This window comes from Ambystoma mexicanum, chromosome 7q (assembly GCF_040938575.1).
Source record: "Ambystoma mexicanum isolate Mex_15411 chromosome 7q, UKY_AmexF1_1, whole genome shotgun sequence".
Classification (NCBI taxonomy): Eukaryota; Metazoa; Chordata; class Amphibia; order Caudata; family Ambystomatidae; genus Ambystoma; species Ambystoma mexicanum.
In genome coordinates, this window is record NC_090941.1 from 86,768,289 (window position 1) to 86,786,744 (window position 18,456).

Here is an 18,456-nt window from a genome sequence, read left to right on the forward strand (position 1 = left end):
TTGGCCTCTTGCCCCTTCGCCTTCCCCAGGTCGAGCCGACCTGGGTCAGTCCTTATATGGGAATGCATTTTCCTGTGAAATGCCAAGCTTTCGCGGGCATCTGCATGCCTTGTGTGTGTGCCTCCAGGATGTGGGCTGGGGTGTCTGTCCCCAATACACATCCTGGGTGCCAGAGAGTCTTGAGTGCTGTGAATGTCTGGGACCACTGTGGTCCGTGATTGGTCCACGTATGGTATGCGTGTATGTGAGCAGATCTCCCATTGTGTCCTCTTTGTTTTGGCGCAAAGGAGATTCTGAATAAGAGAAGCCCCCAAACACACATACCATGTCGATCTCTGGAGTTCTCACTGAACAAAGGACAGGATCCAAGTATCCTGAAGCTAAGAAGCCGAGTCGAGGAACCGCTGGTGACCCGCTGGAAGGTTTGGCACCCTGAGCCCGCTGTCGTCCCGTGGGACCCCTCTGCATCTGGTCATCCTAAAAGGTCTGCAAAGACGCATTGTCCCATTGGAATAGTGGGACCAACTATTCTCGGCACCTTCATCAAACCTTGCAAGTAAGCCTTCTCGGAAGTGTCCCTGGGCCAGCCAGTGGGCTGACCAGCTTAAGCAGGACCTTTGCTCTGTCTCTGCTGATGTTTCGAGGAGGCCCTCGAAACTTGGTATACTGCTAGCTCTGTGTACACGACCCCCTCAGATCGAATTTCGCACACTTAGCATTGCCAGGTCTGAAGTGAGACGAGTGCACCCGACCCAGAGCATATGTGGTTACCGTGTCGCCCAGCCCTGGTGACGACCTTTGCAGGTGTGCTGCATTTGTGCCCCTCCTGCCCATGAAGCCTTCTGCAGTGGTGAAACTGGCCTGATCCATCCACAAGGAGTGGAGAAATCACCACTGTACCATTTGAGAATCATCGCTGTATCTTTGTTGCTGAAAGCCACAGAGCTGCCAAATTGCTGCACTTGAACCTGCAACCGAAGTGGACTTGACTGCCGAAGTTTGGTCCGGAGTGCACCAGGGGTCGGTGAGTTATCACAACTCTAGGAGGTGGACCCTAGTGCCTCCATCCCTTTTAATGCACAAGTGGCCCCTGAGGGCCCCTCTCCTTTCCACTGCTAGTGCAAACTAGCAAACTATTCCCAACTCTTGGAATCAGCTCTACCCTCAAGTGGAGACCCTCCTCGAATAGTGGGAACCTATTCTTCATTGCCTCACCCACCTTCCTGAGTTGCTATATACCCTTGAAGAGACCCCATTTTGCCCATTTGAACTACTGTGTGCACTTGCATTGCATGTACATTTGAGCATTGGACTGCCTCTTAGTTAGGAGTGTGTTGGATGCAGAAGGGACTAAAGACTATTTGCACTGCCTGTTTCCTTCCCTTTTTAGGTTGTGGACCCATTTCGTACATTAACGCTTTAGACCCCATTGGTCTTGTATATATGTATTTAGAGAGGATTGTGTTGGCTTCATAAGTATTACTGTGATTTGATTTGTGTGTTGAAATTCAAAGACCTTGAAATACATGTATTTGTATTTTTAACATATCTACACCTGACTGGGAGTGATTTGTAAGTGTCCTTTACTCTGTGTGCTCATTGAGGTCTTTCAGTCACCCTCACCCCTCCTGAGACCTAATATTGACCGCTGCCAAGATACCTTGATTGGTTTGGCTTGTCCAGAAGGTTACCCTGTTCCAAGAAACTAGGCTGGCCTTCTGAACCTCTGCCCACCAGGTCAGAGTTCAGAAATCCATCTTAACAGTCATCACCTGGGCCCTCCCCCAAAAACCAATCCCCAGTTCCGGTTGGGTGCTCGGTTTGGTATCATCTATGGCTATTCCATATAGAGGTTATTCTACTGGCCGTTGCATGTCAGGTGGCTGATCTTCCCCATCCCCAAGAAACTATCTATTACATTGTTACAGGGTCGTAAACTTACCATTGGCCCTTGCACTTTGGCATTCACCCCTGGATTTCTGTGTGTTGATTGGTTGTATCTGGTCTCCCCAGGCCTGTGGCCCAGCTTGGTTCTCAGCCCTCTGTGCACCTCTTCAAGGTGATGCGAAATGACTATGTGTCCCAAATTTATCTGGTAGTGACACCACCTTTTCCTATGAGAGTGCGCTCCATGTTGCAACTTTTGTTTCACCTCTCATCTGGATTGCTGAGAGCGGCTTGCCTTCCCACCAATGGTAAATAACCATTGTCTAGTTCGGCTGCATCTGTGGTTGTGGACCAGAAAATGTAGCTCTTTGGGTCTGCATTCATGAGGATTTATTCTGTTTTCCTGCAGCTGGCCTCTTGTCGTTTGGGCTTGGAATGTCCCTGTTTATCTCTGATTTGGGCTCTGTGCTCGGTCTTTGCTTCATGCAGCCGGAGTCTGCTTCCATGCTCGGGCATCCTGTAGCTTGAGGCCCTCAGTAATTTTCCTTAGACTTATAATGTGATTTCTACATGCTCATATTGTGCTATGTTTTCTATAGGTTAGCCGTACAGAGTCTTACAAGGCTCCATATATACTCCTGTAATCCCGTAGAGTTAATTGCTATAAGGATCTGCAAGCATGCTCAGGATCTCTTGTTGCCTTGCGTTTTAGCATTACTGCAGTTGGCAAATGAGAAAAATAATAAAAGCTATTGAAATTATGTATGTCTATCTGTCCTCTATCCACAGAACTGTGTAAGCATGTTCTTCATGTATAAGAGTGTGTATTTGTGTAATGCTGTGCAGGGCTGCAAGTGTTTTCTTGGCATTTAATTGATGCAGTTCAATATAGTCTTCGGATCCACGATCACCGTTGAGTCCCCTCTGTCTGAAAGGATATGCACTGGATAAGGTTGGAATGGCTGCCTGAGGGGATACTTCTCTGCATGCGTGCCAGTCAGTGGTGCACTTGGGGATTGTCTAAATAATGAGTGAATCCGAGCGTTCTTGAGTCTTCGGGGTGTCATGTTCAAGGGGGTGAGGAGGGGCATTCTTGGGACCCACTCTTCAACACCCATGTGGGGCAGCATGAGGCATAAATGTGAGGAATGTTGGTCATGGGGTGATATGAGAGGTGAATGTGACAGGGGTATCTGTTGGGCCACAAGTTCATGAAATGTTTGGATGGACACCATTTGATTTAGATTCTGTTGTCCATTAGAGATTTCAATCTCCATTGCTGTGGCCATGCTATTGTACACAAAGAGACATGTTTGGAAGGGTGTGGGGGAAAATGGTGACATTTAGTGTGCAGACTATTGCCAATCACAGTGTGAATTTGAGGTCAAATGCCCATGTGGCCATGGCCCCTTTCCATTAAGCTGTCAGCAGACAAACATCTGAGAAATGTATCTGTGCCGAGAGAATGTCAGGCATGTTGGTGTAATTTGCTGTCTGGCCACCTACCAAGGTTTCCTGTAGACAGATGTAGGGGTCATGATTGGCATTTGCCACTAGCCATTGTCTAGTGATAATTGACTCTTGCTGAGTAGCCAATGCTATGCTGTGTTTATGTGTGGAATCGAGGTGGCAAGTGACTTATGATGGCTGGCTAGCAGCTTGCAAGGTGATATTTGTACCCCTGGACATGTTTATGCACATTCCTGTGGTGATGTTTTTATCTTGTACTTCCTTTCCAGTGTCTGAAGCATCTGAAGAGTGGCCTGCACCTGAGGAGGTAACTGCATTCCAAGGACACAGCCTTCAGACAGCACTTTAAACCCAAGGCACACCTCATGTCATCTAGCCCTAGAGGAGCATGGATCTGGGGCCAATGTCCTCCAATGGCACAGCTGCTGGGGAAGAGGACCTGGGTGAGGTCATTGTGGTGGACACCACAACAGCAGAGGGTACAGAAAGTGTTTCACAAGAAACAGAGGAGCCACAGAGTCTGTTGCCTTCAGTTGGGTATCATGGATATGTGTAGTGGGGGAGGAGGAGGATATTGTGGGTTTCCCTTTGGTGTCAGGTGGAGGATCTAGAGGGGGATGTGCATCCTGCAAACCTGGGCATGAGACCGGAGCCAGTGTGGGACACTGTGGTGGTGTCAGCACATCTTCCTGTCCAAGACTAATCTGCTGCAGCATTAAGTATCTTCTCTTATGCCTCCATGCAGACAAAGGTCGGTACTTCGACTGGTGAGACTATCCAGGACACAGGGCTCCCACTACTCATAGGTGAGTTGTGGCTAACCAATGCTGTCCATGATGCAGTGGCTGCCTCTGACCAGCAGGCTTCACTGCAACACCAAGAGGTGCTCAAGCTCTTCGCCTATCTGGCAGATGCACTGTTCATGGGTGGCCTCACCAGACAGGTCACTTCAATGAACCCCTCCTCCACCTCAACATCTGTGCCCCAGACTACCTAAAGTGGAGCCTCTGTGCCCGACATCTGCTCTGGATCCTCTGTAGCTATCCCACCATCAGCCCCTATGGATGTGCCATTGTCCCTGGTGGGGATCCATATGGAGGCAAAGGAGGTGGCATCCATGATTGCACAGCATGGAAAGGTGCAGGGCTCTGGTACTGCCATGGTGCCCAGTGGGGAACAGACTGTGGTGGCCAAAGACTTCTTCCAGGAATGTGCAAGCAGGGTTCCTCTCTCTACAGCCGTTCATCTTTGCAGAGGAAGGACCAGTGCCAGAGAAGGATTGCCAGGCAGCAGGAGGTGTTATGACAGAGAAGGTGGGACTTTGCCATCTAGGTAGATAGGATGGTGCACATTTGAAGGATATCACTAATGCAAGGCATGTGGTCAGGCTGTGCTTGTGGAGCTAGGTGGTAGCTGTGTTGGAGGATGTGTTCACAGTTGTGACATTTTGGAGTGTCTGTCCCACACATACCTTGCTTTGCAGCTTCCAGGGCAGGCAGTTCATTAATGTAAGAGGTGGGTGGGTGGGTGAGGAGGTGATGTGGGCTGTGAGAAGCATTGTCTTTTTCTTCCTATAGTGTTCTTTTGTATTTTTCTTATGGTGGTGTTTGGTTTAGGGGGGTACTGTGCACTTACTTACAGAAATATCCACACTGATGGAACAGTTGTCAAGGGATCATTGCAGAGGTGTGGGTAAGTAACAATGGTGGAGTGCACATGAATGCGCTGCAGGGAACCTTGAATGGGTGTCATACTTAAGCAATATGACCCGAGCGACTGGGGCATTACCGACTCAGGTAATGCCCCGGGGCCCATAGTTATAGGCACGAGCGAAGCAGTGGCCTTAATGAAGGCCCGAGGCATTACCTGAGTCAGTAATGCCCCCGCCGCGAGGGTCATATTGCTATAAGTACCCCGGCCCGCATTATGTGTGTGACCAGGGCACTAAAAGCATTTTTTTCTGTCCCGAAAAGCCACAGCGTTTCGGGACAGGAAAAAAAAATACCAAGAAAATGGCCGCCGGGAAAGGGAAAACGGGAGTCCGTTTTCCCTTTCCATAGCGGCCATAGGGAGCGGACGCGCTGGGAACACAAGTATTCCCAGCGCGTCCGCTCCCGAAAAAAAAAAGAAGCAGAAGGTAAGTGGGGTTGGGAGGGCGGGAGGCAGGGGAAGGTTGAAAACAAACATACCTGCATCCCTGCTAGGGGACGATGGAAGCCTCCAGCTGTGTGTCTCCACACTGCTGGAGCCTGCTATCGTTCCCCACCGGGGACGCAGCAGCAAAAAGGTAAGTGGGGCGGGGAGGGCAGGGAGGAGGGAGGGAGGGAGGGTAGGAAAAAAATAAAATAAAGAAAAAGCTTACCAGAGTCCCCGGCGGGGGTGAATCCCAGCCTCTCAGCCGTGGGGTGGCTCAGAGCGGGGATGGCCCCGCTTTGAGCCTCCTCATTGGCTGAGGGGCTGCCACGCCCCCGGCCGGGGACAAAGGCCAAGGAATCCCGACAGAGGGATTCCCGGCCTGGTAATGACTCGGCGAGTGCCAATCAGAATGGCTCTTACATTCTGATTGCGCCCTCGCCGGGTACTAATGTTGATTACAGTCCTGTTTAAGCAAAGGGTTACATAACATGGAAACTAGTCCTTATTTTGTTTTGTTGTGTACTTATAGAAGTCCGCTCCTGAAAAAGGGGCCCACTATCCCGATACGCGTAGAGCATGAAAGATTTTATGTGAAAGAATAGAACAATTCTTTTTGTGGAAGAACATTACAAGATTTGTGGATATTTTCAACATGTTATGTTCATTTAAATCCCAATGGTATTCAATTTTGTATGCATCCTGAATTTATTTGGCTGTTATTCAGCGTTTATGGCGTACAGGGGACGGGAGTGTCTTTAGATTGGACACTATCTTGTTAAATATTGTTTTACGGCTCTGTGCCAGGGATGGTATTTCTCCCCTGCACCCAAATATTGTTTGAAACGGATCAGAGATTTCTGAGAGTTCATTTACATCAATAGGAGTGCACTGATTGAGCGATATTCTGGGAATCTGCACGCATCCAGGTGCTCTAGCAGGGTTTCGGGCTGGTCCAATGTCAGGTATGGTGGGTAGTGTGTAGGTGTGAGGAATTTGGTGTTGTGAATGAGTCATTCCTTGTTGATGATGGTTTTGAGGTTGTACCTAAGAGGTATAAGTGTGATGGCGAGTCAGATGTTTGATGGGGAAGATTTTGCACGGTCTGTGGTCATGGACATAAAAATACTCGGTTCCTTTCCTACCTTCCTGACAAAGTGGAAGTCTGCACAAGTCCTTGTATCTGCTGGATTGTAGGACCGAAGGGATGCTTATCTTATCGGGAGGGTGGCTTTAGGTCTTCAGGGAGATAGGCTTGTAGATACTGCATGCTATTTTGTAGCTGAGTTGTGTTTGAGGTATGCAGCAATGCGGTTTTATGATTTGTGCTAGGCTCAGCTGTCCTTTTATGGATACTAGTGAAACATGCAGGACACACTTCTGGCGTGTAATGATAATTTCCAAAACTGCTTCAAGGGGGAATGAAGGACAATATTGTGCGAGGATACCAAGGCGTGGTTGGCAGGAGTTTATTTTTCTGGGATGAGAACATTGTTTTTTCATTATGGGTGTATAGTGCTAGTGCTGAGTTTCCTGGTTTATTGCTATGTGCAACTTGAAGGAGAGATGCTGTCATTTTGGGGGACAAGTGCCATTGCATAGGAGGACAGCTGATGGAAGTGGTTGTAGGTGATGTGAAGTGTGCTGGGATGGCGCTTGCTTTTCTTTTTCCACTGTTAGCTCACTGGTCATACCTTTGCTGCCCCCCTCACCCCCGTGTATTGTACTGGCATACTGAAGTAATGTTCCTGTTTGCACCAATTTGGACCTTCAGGTATCCAATTCAGATGCCCTGCTCCTCACACATCAGGTGTGCACACTCTAATGATTTCAACGCCCCTCTCCCTGGATGCCAGACACACCATCAGCACTAATTTGTTGCAGTTGCTGCTCATAGACACCATCATGGGGCTACCTCACACATGTCTCCTGGGGGCACATATGCACTTCAATGGCCCCCACTACATGATGACTGGTGTTCCCCTACATGCACCCAACTATAAGACATGCATCGTACATTTGCAAGCTGAACCCCACAAACAACTCTTACCCCTTTATTACTGACACCTGTATGTCACCCATCTACACCCACAGGCCAGATGTCCTCATCCACACTGGCTACTGCTTACTATTTTCAGTCCGTCCATATGCTAGTGCTATGCCTACCGAGAGAACCCTTTCAAAGGGATGATTACTTTTAAATATTTGTTTGCCCTGACCCCCTCATAGCCTGGGGTATTTTGCAATTAACTAATCCCATATTCCTCTAATTTAGCTTCCTTTACTTTACTGGTCCACCTAGGCTGCTTTCTTTTTTTCCCAAAGAGTTGACGCCACTGCAGAGCTTTGTGGTTATAAGTATGTGGATTGTGAGTTACATCGCAGTCCCTGCAGGGCCTGTACTGCAGGAGAGGTGGCAGCCTGATGCTTGGGGAGTATAGGGATCCCTTGATTTTCTGCTGGACTGAGCACCGGGAGGCCCAGGCTTCGGGGCTTCTGGGTGACTGCACATGGATATCCTTAGGGCTGCAATGGGACAGGGCATTGGGGGTGAGCAACTACAACTACAGTCAACAGTGCCAGATTACACTGGGGACCGCACTTCAGACATGACCTCTGGACGGAGCCATGCTGATGTCAGCTCCCGCAAGCCCCTAAAAGCCAGACCTGAGTATTTGTTTATGTTAGACACAGTTACCATGTTCTCATTTCAAGGACCACTCACCCCTGCCTGCACATCCTCTGGGGCCCTCCTAGGGGAGCCTCACCAACAGCTGGAATACCACTGTTCTACCTTTTGACTTCTGGAAGCAGATGTATTGTCTGGTAGTGTGTCATGTTTATGATTTTGGGAAGTAGTTGATAGTTTTCTCCCTGTCATTCCCTCCACACCATTCTGTTAGTTGTGAGTGTGCTGTCATTCTAATGTTGGTTATGCTGGAGGGCTGGGTCTAGTGGTGTTGATGTCATTTTGATGTTCTCTGAATCAGCCTATGTCCTACTTATGCTCCGCCCTGAGATCTTTCACGTTATGTAGTAGCAAACAAGATCTACTTATGTGTCATGATGAATGTTGTGGATAGGAGTCTGCATCTGGCACTTTGGCACCTGGTTAAGCCCATGTCAATGTTTGATTCTTCAGCCCTATTTATAAAGGGAGGAAACCCGGTATAGGAGTTTCTGTTCATCAAGATATTATATAGTACTCATTCGATTGACGGAGCCGCACTACCGACTCCCAGGCATCTCGCTGCAACTGTTCTTCACTCGCGTTGAACCAAGGGCTGGTTTCCCTACAGGCAGCCGTACATGCGGACTGTCCTCAGATGCCACTCTCGCATCTATAAGGACCAATTTAGCCGTCTACTACTACCTACTATTTACAGTAGAGAGCCTCCATGAGCACCATTGTAGATGCTACGAAACTTTTGTTATGACTGCTATTGTTCCAATTGTAACTTGACTACGTTATTAATACTTTTCCACCTGATGAATGTTCCATAATAATATCTTGATGAACAGAAACATGTCGAGACAACTCTCTGGACTGTAAACAGAGATCTTAATCTATGACACATTTATTTTACCTCAAGAGGGTACTATACTATTTGTTTGATTAGTACCATTTGTGCCTGTTTTTTCTGTGACACCGTTTTAACTTGCTATTTTAGCTTGCTACGTATTCCTTGTTGTTATTTTACACATTGGATGTTTAAGTGTTGTACTGTGGACCCTTACATTTAATTATATGTTTTCATCATTATGATTCATTATTAAAATTGGGTATTCACCTTTTTAACAGTGACTGGTCCCCATTTTGAACTCCTTTTGAACCTTTGTGATCTGGTACCTCTAGCATCTGTATCTTAACTTTGTCTTCCTATATATTGATTCTTCAGCCCACCTGAGCCCCAACTCTAGGGACTGCTGTTTCGTGGGTCAGAATACTTGTCAATTATTTTTGAGGCACCAGCCACTGAGTACTGGGACTTCAGAGCCGTCCTTTCATTTAGGGAGATTTTCTCTCACCAGTGAACATGGTTCATTGATCATAGTGGAGGTGGGCGTCTACTTTGTGGATTAACTGCCCTAATGCTCATTTGTCACACTCCAAACCTGGTAGTCCTTTTGACTCCCTTTAGATCCCCAGCCTTCCAATTGTTGTGAAGTACCCCACTTGGAATACTGCTGGCCCTATGTCAGTGGAGTGTTCTTGGATGTGGTTCTTTGTTGTAGGATTTGCCATGTTGTATAACCATGGAAATAGTGCAATAGTGTTGCAGTGGTTGGCCTTCTATGCTGGAGGGATTGCCGAGCCACTGCCTTCCTCAGTAGTTCCTTTTGGCTCTGTAAGTTGACAGTTGGCTTAGGGTTACTTTCTTCTCTGGTCTTTGCCTGGCTCTACTGTGATTTTCTCGAGGTCCTTGGGTTTTGTCTGTCCAAAGCTAGGGCCCTTGGCCTGCCTAATGTAGTCCTGGTGAATGATGTACATGTCTGCCCAATGCACATGGTTTTGTGTCCCTCTCATTTTGGTCTTCATGAGGGATATCTTCCCTAATTCTTTCTCTGTCAGCGGGAGGGGGTTGTTTGTGACCCTTCATGGTATGGCCACTGCTGCTAATGTGCCAGGATGTTCAATTAATTGCAGTGCAAGTATTTTACCGTCCAGTATTTGTATCTTTGGTATACTTCATAGAGTAAGTACTAAGACATGAAAGAGAGATGTGGAGGTAATGCTTTCATTACTTACCAGTACTATTAATTACTGATTGGCCTACTCTTACACGTCACAGTACTGACACTCTCCAATTCTCTTCCCCCCCAATGGGAAGATCATCCCAGTTCCTTTAAATTGATAGGTGGATATGGGAGTGGCCAAATGCGTTATACCCCAGGCTGCAAGGCCTCGGGTTTAAGTGTTCTTTTGGAAGGCTTAGTGCCTTCAAAGCGTATGCACTGTGACTAGGGGAGTAGAAGAAGGAATCATACTGATTACTGATATGTAATATGAGCATTCGTTGGGGCGTTCTGTATGATTGTGCCATGCAATCCCTGTGTCATGCCAATCACCTGCAGTCTGGTTCATAGAGTGGGGACTCGCAGGGGCCTGTCCTGGCTTGTGTATCCACAGTGGCAGCTTTCCCACAGCAGTTTCCTTCATGGTTTTGCCCATCGGATAGCCGCCATCATCGCAACACTGTGCATGCGCAGATGGTCTCATTTGTCGTTCCGCGCATGAGCAGTACTGAAGGCTGCGTGGATGTCACTGCTTGCCCTGCAAGCCTCACTTTTGCCCTGTAGCACTACATTAGGAACCGGGTCAGTTGACACTATGCGTTTCAACACTGTTTCCGGCCAGTATGTTTTCCGCCTTCCACGCTCCTTGTGTCAGTTCTTTTTCTAGTCCAAGTTGACCCCTGCCTGTGCTCCTTTTCCCTGCCTTCCAGATCCTTTCTCTCCTGTCCCTCCTTGGCCCTGCTTGCCTTCCTTGGCCTCCCAGCCTGCCTTCCCTGCTAGCCTCTCTGTGAGCCTGTGGCTCCCCCTGCTTGCCTTGACAGCCTGTTTGCCTACCTTGGGGTTCCCTACCTCTCTGGCTAGTCAGTTTGCCTGTCTGTCTGTCTGCTCTGGTTCTTACCTTCTGACTGTCAGGTTTGGGTTTGGCTTCCAACTAGTCTAATTTACCAACCAGCGTTACCTGTGGAGTCCTTCTGGTTGTGCCCTCTGTGCCGTCCAGTGCTACCAAAGTGACCATCTACCTGTGTAGACCGCCTTCACCATCGGATTGGCTGTGGCCTTCCCAGTCAGTGCCTGCACTGTTCTGATGCCATGCAAATCAGGGAAGCACCGTCACGTGGTGTTGGAAGCCGACTCAGCACTGACCCTTGTACCAGAATTAGGGGGAGGGGTTGGGTTGGTACCCTGCTTTGCCTCAACGTCTCAACCCCACTGTTGACAGTCTGGCTTCCAGATCTCAGCAAGAGCCCCGGCGAACAGTTACGCACCTCCAACGTCACACCCAGTCTGACATCCAATATTCGCCTGTTACGCACTTTCCTCAGCAGCTCAATGTTGGTCCACTGCACAATCTGAGTCTGGGCTGGGGGCGTGTTATGGGTGTGTATAGCGTTTCTGTTTTTCCTGTGCACCGTTGGATTTTGTGCTAAATGTATTGTGTGAATCAGCTTGCTACGCAATAATTTTGCACAGAGCAATCTTAGCAGTGGCGCTAACGCTTTATGCTTTTTTACACTTTATGCACTTTTTTTGTAAATTACGCCTGTTGTCTTCTGAGGAAAATCACAAGAAGGGACGTTAGCTAAATGGAATGTATTGTCTATCGGGGAAAAGCATGATCAGGAAAGTTGTGCGTGTACCCAGATAAAGGACCAAGCAATAAATGGTCTGAACAAATTGAGCAGCGTGCACTAACATTAATTATAATATGGAAACAGAAAAAAGTGAACATCAGAATAGAAAAGGCAACGAAGAATCCTGTCAAATTTATTTATTTATTTATGTATTTATTAATTGTACGTATTGTATTTATTTCGTTGTTTTTCCTGTAATGTCTATCCGCTTGAACTGTTACCTCACTTTTAAAAGTGCTGAATATTCTCACTTTGGAAGAAGGGGGATACATGGCATGTTGCTTAGAAATAGAACACATCCCAGAGAACGCGAGGGTGAATGGAACGAGAAGGCGCAATGGTGTGTCATGGGGGCTGTGGGAGTGGAATTGTTTGCCACATAATACACTTTATAGCTTAATCATACTCCCGCCGTCTGAGTTATAGTACAAAGTTCTACTCATGCAAGAGTTACATCGGTGCAACACTACATGGTAAGGTATGGCATAAAGCATGATCAGAGTGCCCATTTCATTCAGAATTGTTACACAGCTGAGGTCGGGCCACACTGGGCTTTGGCATGCAGCTTTTGTCTGCCGTTCCGCGCCTCCACACGCTCCTTCCTGGAGTAATTGGTGGCAGCGAATAAACGACCTCCGGTGTAACACTCAGATGCGCAGCGATTTGCAGGTAAGTGTAATTGATGTGCCACATTACAGGAGGAAGGGCCGAGTCAATGTTGCAGGAAAGCAATATAGCACAGTTTGTGAGCAGAAAATTAACATTTACAGCAAACTGCGGCGGACGGGAAAAGGAATGTGCTATGATCACGTGACAACTGGGCGCAGGTGTTGCAGACAGGAAGACGTCGCTCGCTGCTTATCCGGCAAATGCATTAGGTGAATTAATGTATTGAAATAAACTTCATAGATATTGCAAAATGGGAAACCGAGAATGAGGTTAGATTGATAAAGAAATCCCGACACAAACAAATTCTATGAACGTCTTTTGGCTTTGGGACATAGGCCAATTGTTTACCCTTCAAAAGAAAGGTTCCTCCCTCCATATTTATGACTGCAATGAGGTATGTGTGTGAGTGAAGTGATGTCATTAGCTTGTGATGTCACCACTAGCGTGTTTCCCTCCCAAGGTTCCATGATTGTCAGTTATAGGAAGGCAACGTGGGTGCTGGCGGGTCTCTTCCTCCCTATGTGCGCAATGTGAATTGTAAATATGAATTTAAATAAAGGGAACTTACCTTTAAGATCTACCCAATGAGTCCAGCCTGAGCTGTAAGGATGTTTTCTAGTTGCTGCATTTGTGTCTCACACAAACGTGTGCCCAACCGGCACATTACTAATAGTCGTATTACTACTGTTCATCATCGTCCGTCTGCGGAAGTAAACACATTTATTAAATCTGTTTGAAACATGTTTGTAAGGCATCACAATTAACACGTTAGGGACACACAGGGGCCGATTCATGGAACAAAAATGCGCTGAAAATCTTGGCGCAAGCAGGCGCAAGCATGAAAAAACAGGCGTGCGATTCATGGAAGTCCCTGGGCGTGTTTTCCTTGGGATGTGCGCCAAACCCGAGCGTGGCGCACACAGGCGCACACTTCATTGCAACAGCTCAAACGCCGTGCGCGACGCACACAGGGAAAGCGCACAACGTCCGAGCACACACCAAAAAGGGGGTGGGACACGTGGAGTAACATGCGAAATGGGGAACAACGCGTGAAAAAGAAGGCGTAACTAGGGAAGTACTGCTGGGAATTACACGGAACGCCCACACGCACGCGAACCACACGTATTCATGGAATCGAATAGGGCAAACCCACGTATGGGCAAAGACATGCACAACCCTAAACACGTCCGCCACACGAAGGTAGGCGGTAGCGTCCCTGCGCATTACAAAAGTCTGCGCAAACAAAAAGCACCTATATACAGCTATGATGAATGTCCCATACTGTGGCCCCCTAGGATAAATGACGTGCACGCAACACACAGGCACCCCATAAAAAGAAGAAAAAGAGACAAGTGCCCCCAAGTAGCCCACGTGCGTGCAAAAATGACACACGGCAGCCAGGAGCAAAAAAAAAACGTACGCGATCAACAGGCAGGCCAGTATGGCCATAAAAAAAAGGGGTATGTGACAAACACGGACACCCGCTGTGTGAAAAATAGCGTGTGCGTGTATTTCGGGGGTGCGCGGGAAGTTTCACATGCGATAGGCCCTGTGCGAGTGGGGTATGTGTATTACTGGGGTTCGCGGGAAGTTTTACACGCGAAAGGGCCCTGTGCGAGTGGGGTACGTGTATTACTGGGGTGCGCGGGAAGTTTCACACGCGATTGGCCCTGTGCGAGTGGGGTACGTGTATTACTGGGGTTCGCTGGAAGTTTTACACACGAAAGGGCCTTGTGCGAGTGGGGTACGTGTATTACTGGGGTGCGTGGGAAGTTTCACACGCGATTGGCCCTGTGCGAGTGGGGAACGTGTATTACTGGGGTTCCCGGGTAGTTTCACACGTGATTGGCCCTGGGCGAGCGGGATACCACTCACCGTCTGCCTTGTGTGTAGAAGAACGCGTAGCCAACACCCACCCGCTGTGAAGTAATAGCGTGTGAACCCCAACGGCTGGAAAACACATGCCCGCACCCCACGAAAAGCACATACAGAGCAATGGAAAGCCAAGTGGTCCAATGAAATCACGTACGTGTGCTGACGCGCTTACACGCTAAGGGCCTTTCCTTGGATTTCACACTGACGTGCACTTTTTTCACGTGCCAATTCACTCCGTATCAAGCTGGCCATGCGTACACACACGGAAGACAGTGCTCCTGCCCTGAAGGCAATTTTCCTGCCCCCCAGAGCCCCGAGCACGCTCCCACCTGCCATCTGCTGCTGCCTGACTGCCTGCTGTCCACGTGCCCTGCTATTTGGTGCCTGCACGTCAGCCAGGGTTCCAGTTGCTGTGTCCACCCCTGCTGGGTGAATAGATATCCGTTACCTTTGATCCCTGAACTCCTGGACCAAGTCAGAAAAGCATGCATATATACAAAGCTGGATCTTAGAGGAGCTTACCACTTGGTACGAGTAAAAGAGGGAGATGAATGGAAGACAGCCTTCCGCACCAAGTATGGGCTATTTGAATATCAGGTCATGCCCTTCGGACTTTGCAATGCCCCGGCCGCCTTTCAATATTTTATGAACGATGTCCTCAGAGAACTCATAGATGTGTGTGTTGTTGTTTACATTGACGACATTCTCGTTTATTCTTCATCGGAATCTGAACATCGGAAACACGTGAAAATGGTCCTCGAAAGATTGCGTCAACACAAACTTTTCGCTAAGTTGGAAAAATGTGTTTTCAACGTGACTGAAGTTGAATTCTTGGGATTCATATTATCACCTGGCGGAGTGCGTATGGATTCAAAGAAGGTCGATGCAGTTCTCAAATGGCCATCACCATCCTCCGTAAAAGGTGTGCAAAGCATGTTAGGCTTCGCTAACTTTTACCGCAGGTTTATCCCCGAGTTCTCTCGAATAGTCCAGCCCATCACTGCCTTGTTAAAGAAAAACAAACATTTTGAATGGTCTACCGAGGCGGAACAAGCTTTCCAGGATTTGAAGACTAAATTTATCTCTGCACCAATCTTAAAACACCCTCGCCCCGAACTCCCCTACATCGTGGAAACTGATGCTTCAAGCCTTGCCATGGGGGCAGTTCTATCACAAAAGGACCCGGTAACCAATCAGTTGCATCCCGTGGCATTTTGGTCCAGCAAATTCTCGCCTCCTGAAATCAATTACACGATTACTGACAAGGAACTTCTGGCTATCATGTCGGCCTTTAAGGCTTGGCGGCATTATCTGCTGGGGGCCCGACACACCGTTACTGTGATTACGGATCACCGAAACCTGCAATATTTGAAAACCGCAAAAGCCCAATCCTCTAGACAACTCCGTTGGGCATTATTCTTTGCCGAGTTTGACTTCATAATTACCTATCGACCTGGTACAAAGAACGGTAAAGCTGATGCCCTTTCTCGGATGGGAGTGGAAGAACACTTGATTAACCCAAAACCTGTACCAATCATTCCCGAACAAAGAATTCTGGGTGTAATCGCCACAGAATCCATAGAGGAAGTTAAGGATAAAGCCAGGCAACTTGTAACTCCAGCAGACATACAGAATTGGCATCTGCAGGGAAAGGACTTTGCAGTAAAGGACAACTTATTGTATTTCCAAGAACGATTATACCTACCCAGCACAGATTTACAGAAAAAAGTAATCTCTTGTTATCACGACTCTTTAATGGAAGGTCATCCCGGTATAGCCAAGACCTCAGAAAAGATCAAGCGCTACTTCTGGTGGCCGTCTTGGAAAAAAGATATCAGAGACTTTATAATGTCCTGTGGAGTATGCGCCCAAAACAAGAGTCAAAAGGAAAGACCAGCAGGCCTCTTACGCCCTATTGACATCCCACCTCGCGCTTGGCATACGCTTTCTATGGACTTCATCACCGATCTACCTCCATGCTCCGGATACAATACGATTCTAGTAATCGTGGACTTATTCTCCAAGATGGCGCATTTCATTCCGCTCAAAGGCTTGCCAACAGCAGCAACTCTGGCCCGAGAATTTCTCGAAAACATCGTCCGACTGCACGGTTTTCCTTCGGTTCTAATTTCGGATCGAGGTAGTCAATTTATTTCTCATTTTTGGCGAAGTTGCTGTCGGTCGGCTCAAATTGATGTGAGACTATCGACCAGTCACCACCCTCAGACCGATGGACAAACCGAGAGGACCAATCAAACTCTGGAACAGTATTTACGCTGCATGCTGCAACAAACTGAAAAAACTTGGAAAGATATCCTTTGGATAGCCGAATATGCCTACAATAACCCTGTCCATTCGGGAACTGGGAAAACCCCGTTTTTTCTTTTGTACGGCAGTCACCCTCGAACCTCGGAGTTGGATCCCCTCCAAGATCTTGAAACACCAGCAGTAGACTACCTGCATTCTACAATCACCCAAGCCTTTAAGGAAGCTGTTTCTCACCTTCAAAGGGCTAAAGAACAATACAAGAAAGGAGCAGATCAACATCGGAAGGAAGCCCCTCACTATCAAGTAGGGGATCAAGTCTGGTTATCCACCAAATATTTATCTCTAAAAGGGCCACGCACATTCAACCCAAGATACCTTGGTCCCTATTCCATCACTACCATAGTAAATCCAGTAGCGGTCAAGTTGGACTTGCCCCCGCACATGAAGATACATCCGGTCTTCCACGTCTCTCTATTAAAACCGGTGCAACCTCAAACCTGACTAACCAAATCTCCAAAACCTATCCTAGTTGATGGAGAACTCGAGTTTGAAGTCAAAAGCATTCTGGACTCCAAGGTCTCCAAATCTAAACTATTCTACCTAATTGACTGGAAAGGCTACGGCCCCCAAGAGAGATCCTGGGAACCTGCTGAATATGTCCACGCTCCTCGCCTAATCAAAAGATTTCACCGAACATTTCCTGACAAGCCAAAACCCCCGGAGAAGCCCGGTTTGGGAGGGGCCTTGAGGGGGGGTACTGTCATGATCTCTGCTTCCAAAAGGTCAGGGTTTTCCCAACTCCCTTGGAAGCAGATCCATAACCCAGGTTCCGAGTGCCAACCAGTCCCAATTGGGACCTTTTGGACCCAGTCCTGGCGCCAGTGGCACCAGGCTCATAAATATGCCCAGTCCCAGCGCTGGAAGCGCCGGGCTCATAATGCTTGGGTGGACTTACCTGCAGCAGACCATGCTGCTTACTTGCCTGCCAGTTGAGCCTCTGATCCTCTTCTGTTTGGAACTACTTTTCCTGTTGGGTGGGGCTGGAGCCACTCCCTAGATTCAGAACACTGGAACTCTTCTGGAAGGCAGGAACTCTTTTCTTACCAGGAACTCTTTTCTTACTTAGGCGTGGCTGTGGAAGGAGACACCTAAGCGCTACAGGAGGCTATTTAAACCACACCCGGTGGATGAATCTTGCTTTGCGTTATTCTGCACCCTCTGCAGCAGAACGCTCATCGTGTCTTCTGCATCCGGTCCTGGGCCTAAGGAAAAAGGCTTACCATCCTGAATCCAGTCTTCAGCAACACCTATAAAGACAAGAAAGAACAGGTTAGCATTCCGGCATCTGAAAGGAAAAGGCTTACCATCCTGAATCCAGTCTTCAGCAACACCTATAAAGACAAGAAAGAACAGGTTAGCATTCCGGCATCTGAAAGGCAAAGGCTTACCTACTCTTCGTGCGCTCCGGAGGTCTTCACACTGCATTCCGGCATCTGAAAGACAAAAGCTTACCAACTCTTCGCACGCTCCGGAGGCCGTCGGCGCTGCATCCCGCATCTGAAAGACAAAAGAAGGTGCGTTTAAAGACATTGGGGAACTTTAATACTCACGTGCCAATACTCCTTTCCACATCTAACCCAGTGGGTATTCCGGCACCCTGCAGCCGCTCCGAACTTGTACCTGCAAAATAAAAAGACAGTTAGAGCGCATCGTGAAGCTGGCAACAAGCGCTTACTTACGTGCTTCCAGGCGCTTCTATTCCTCACACGGACTCCATCTTCAACTC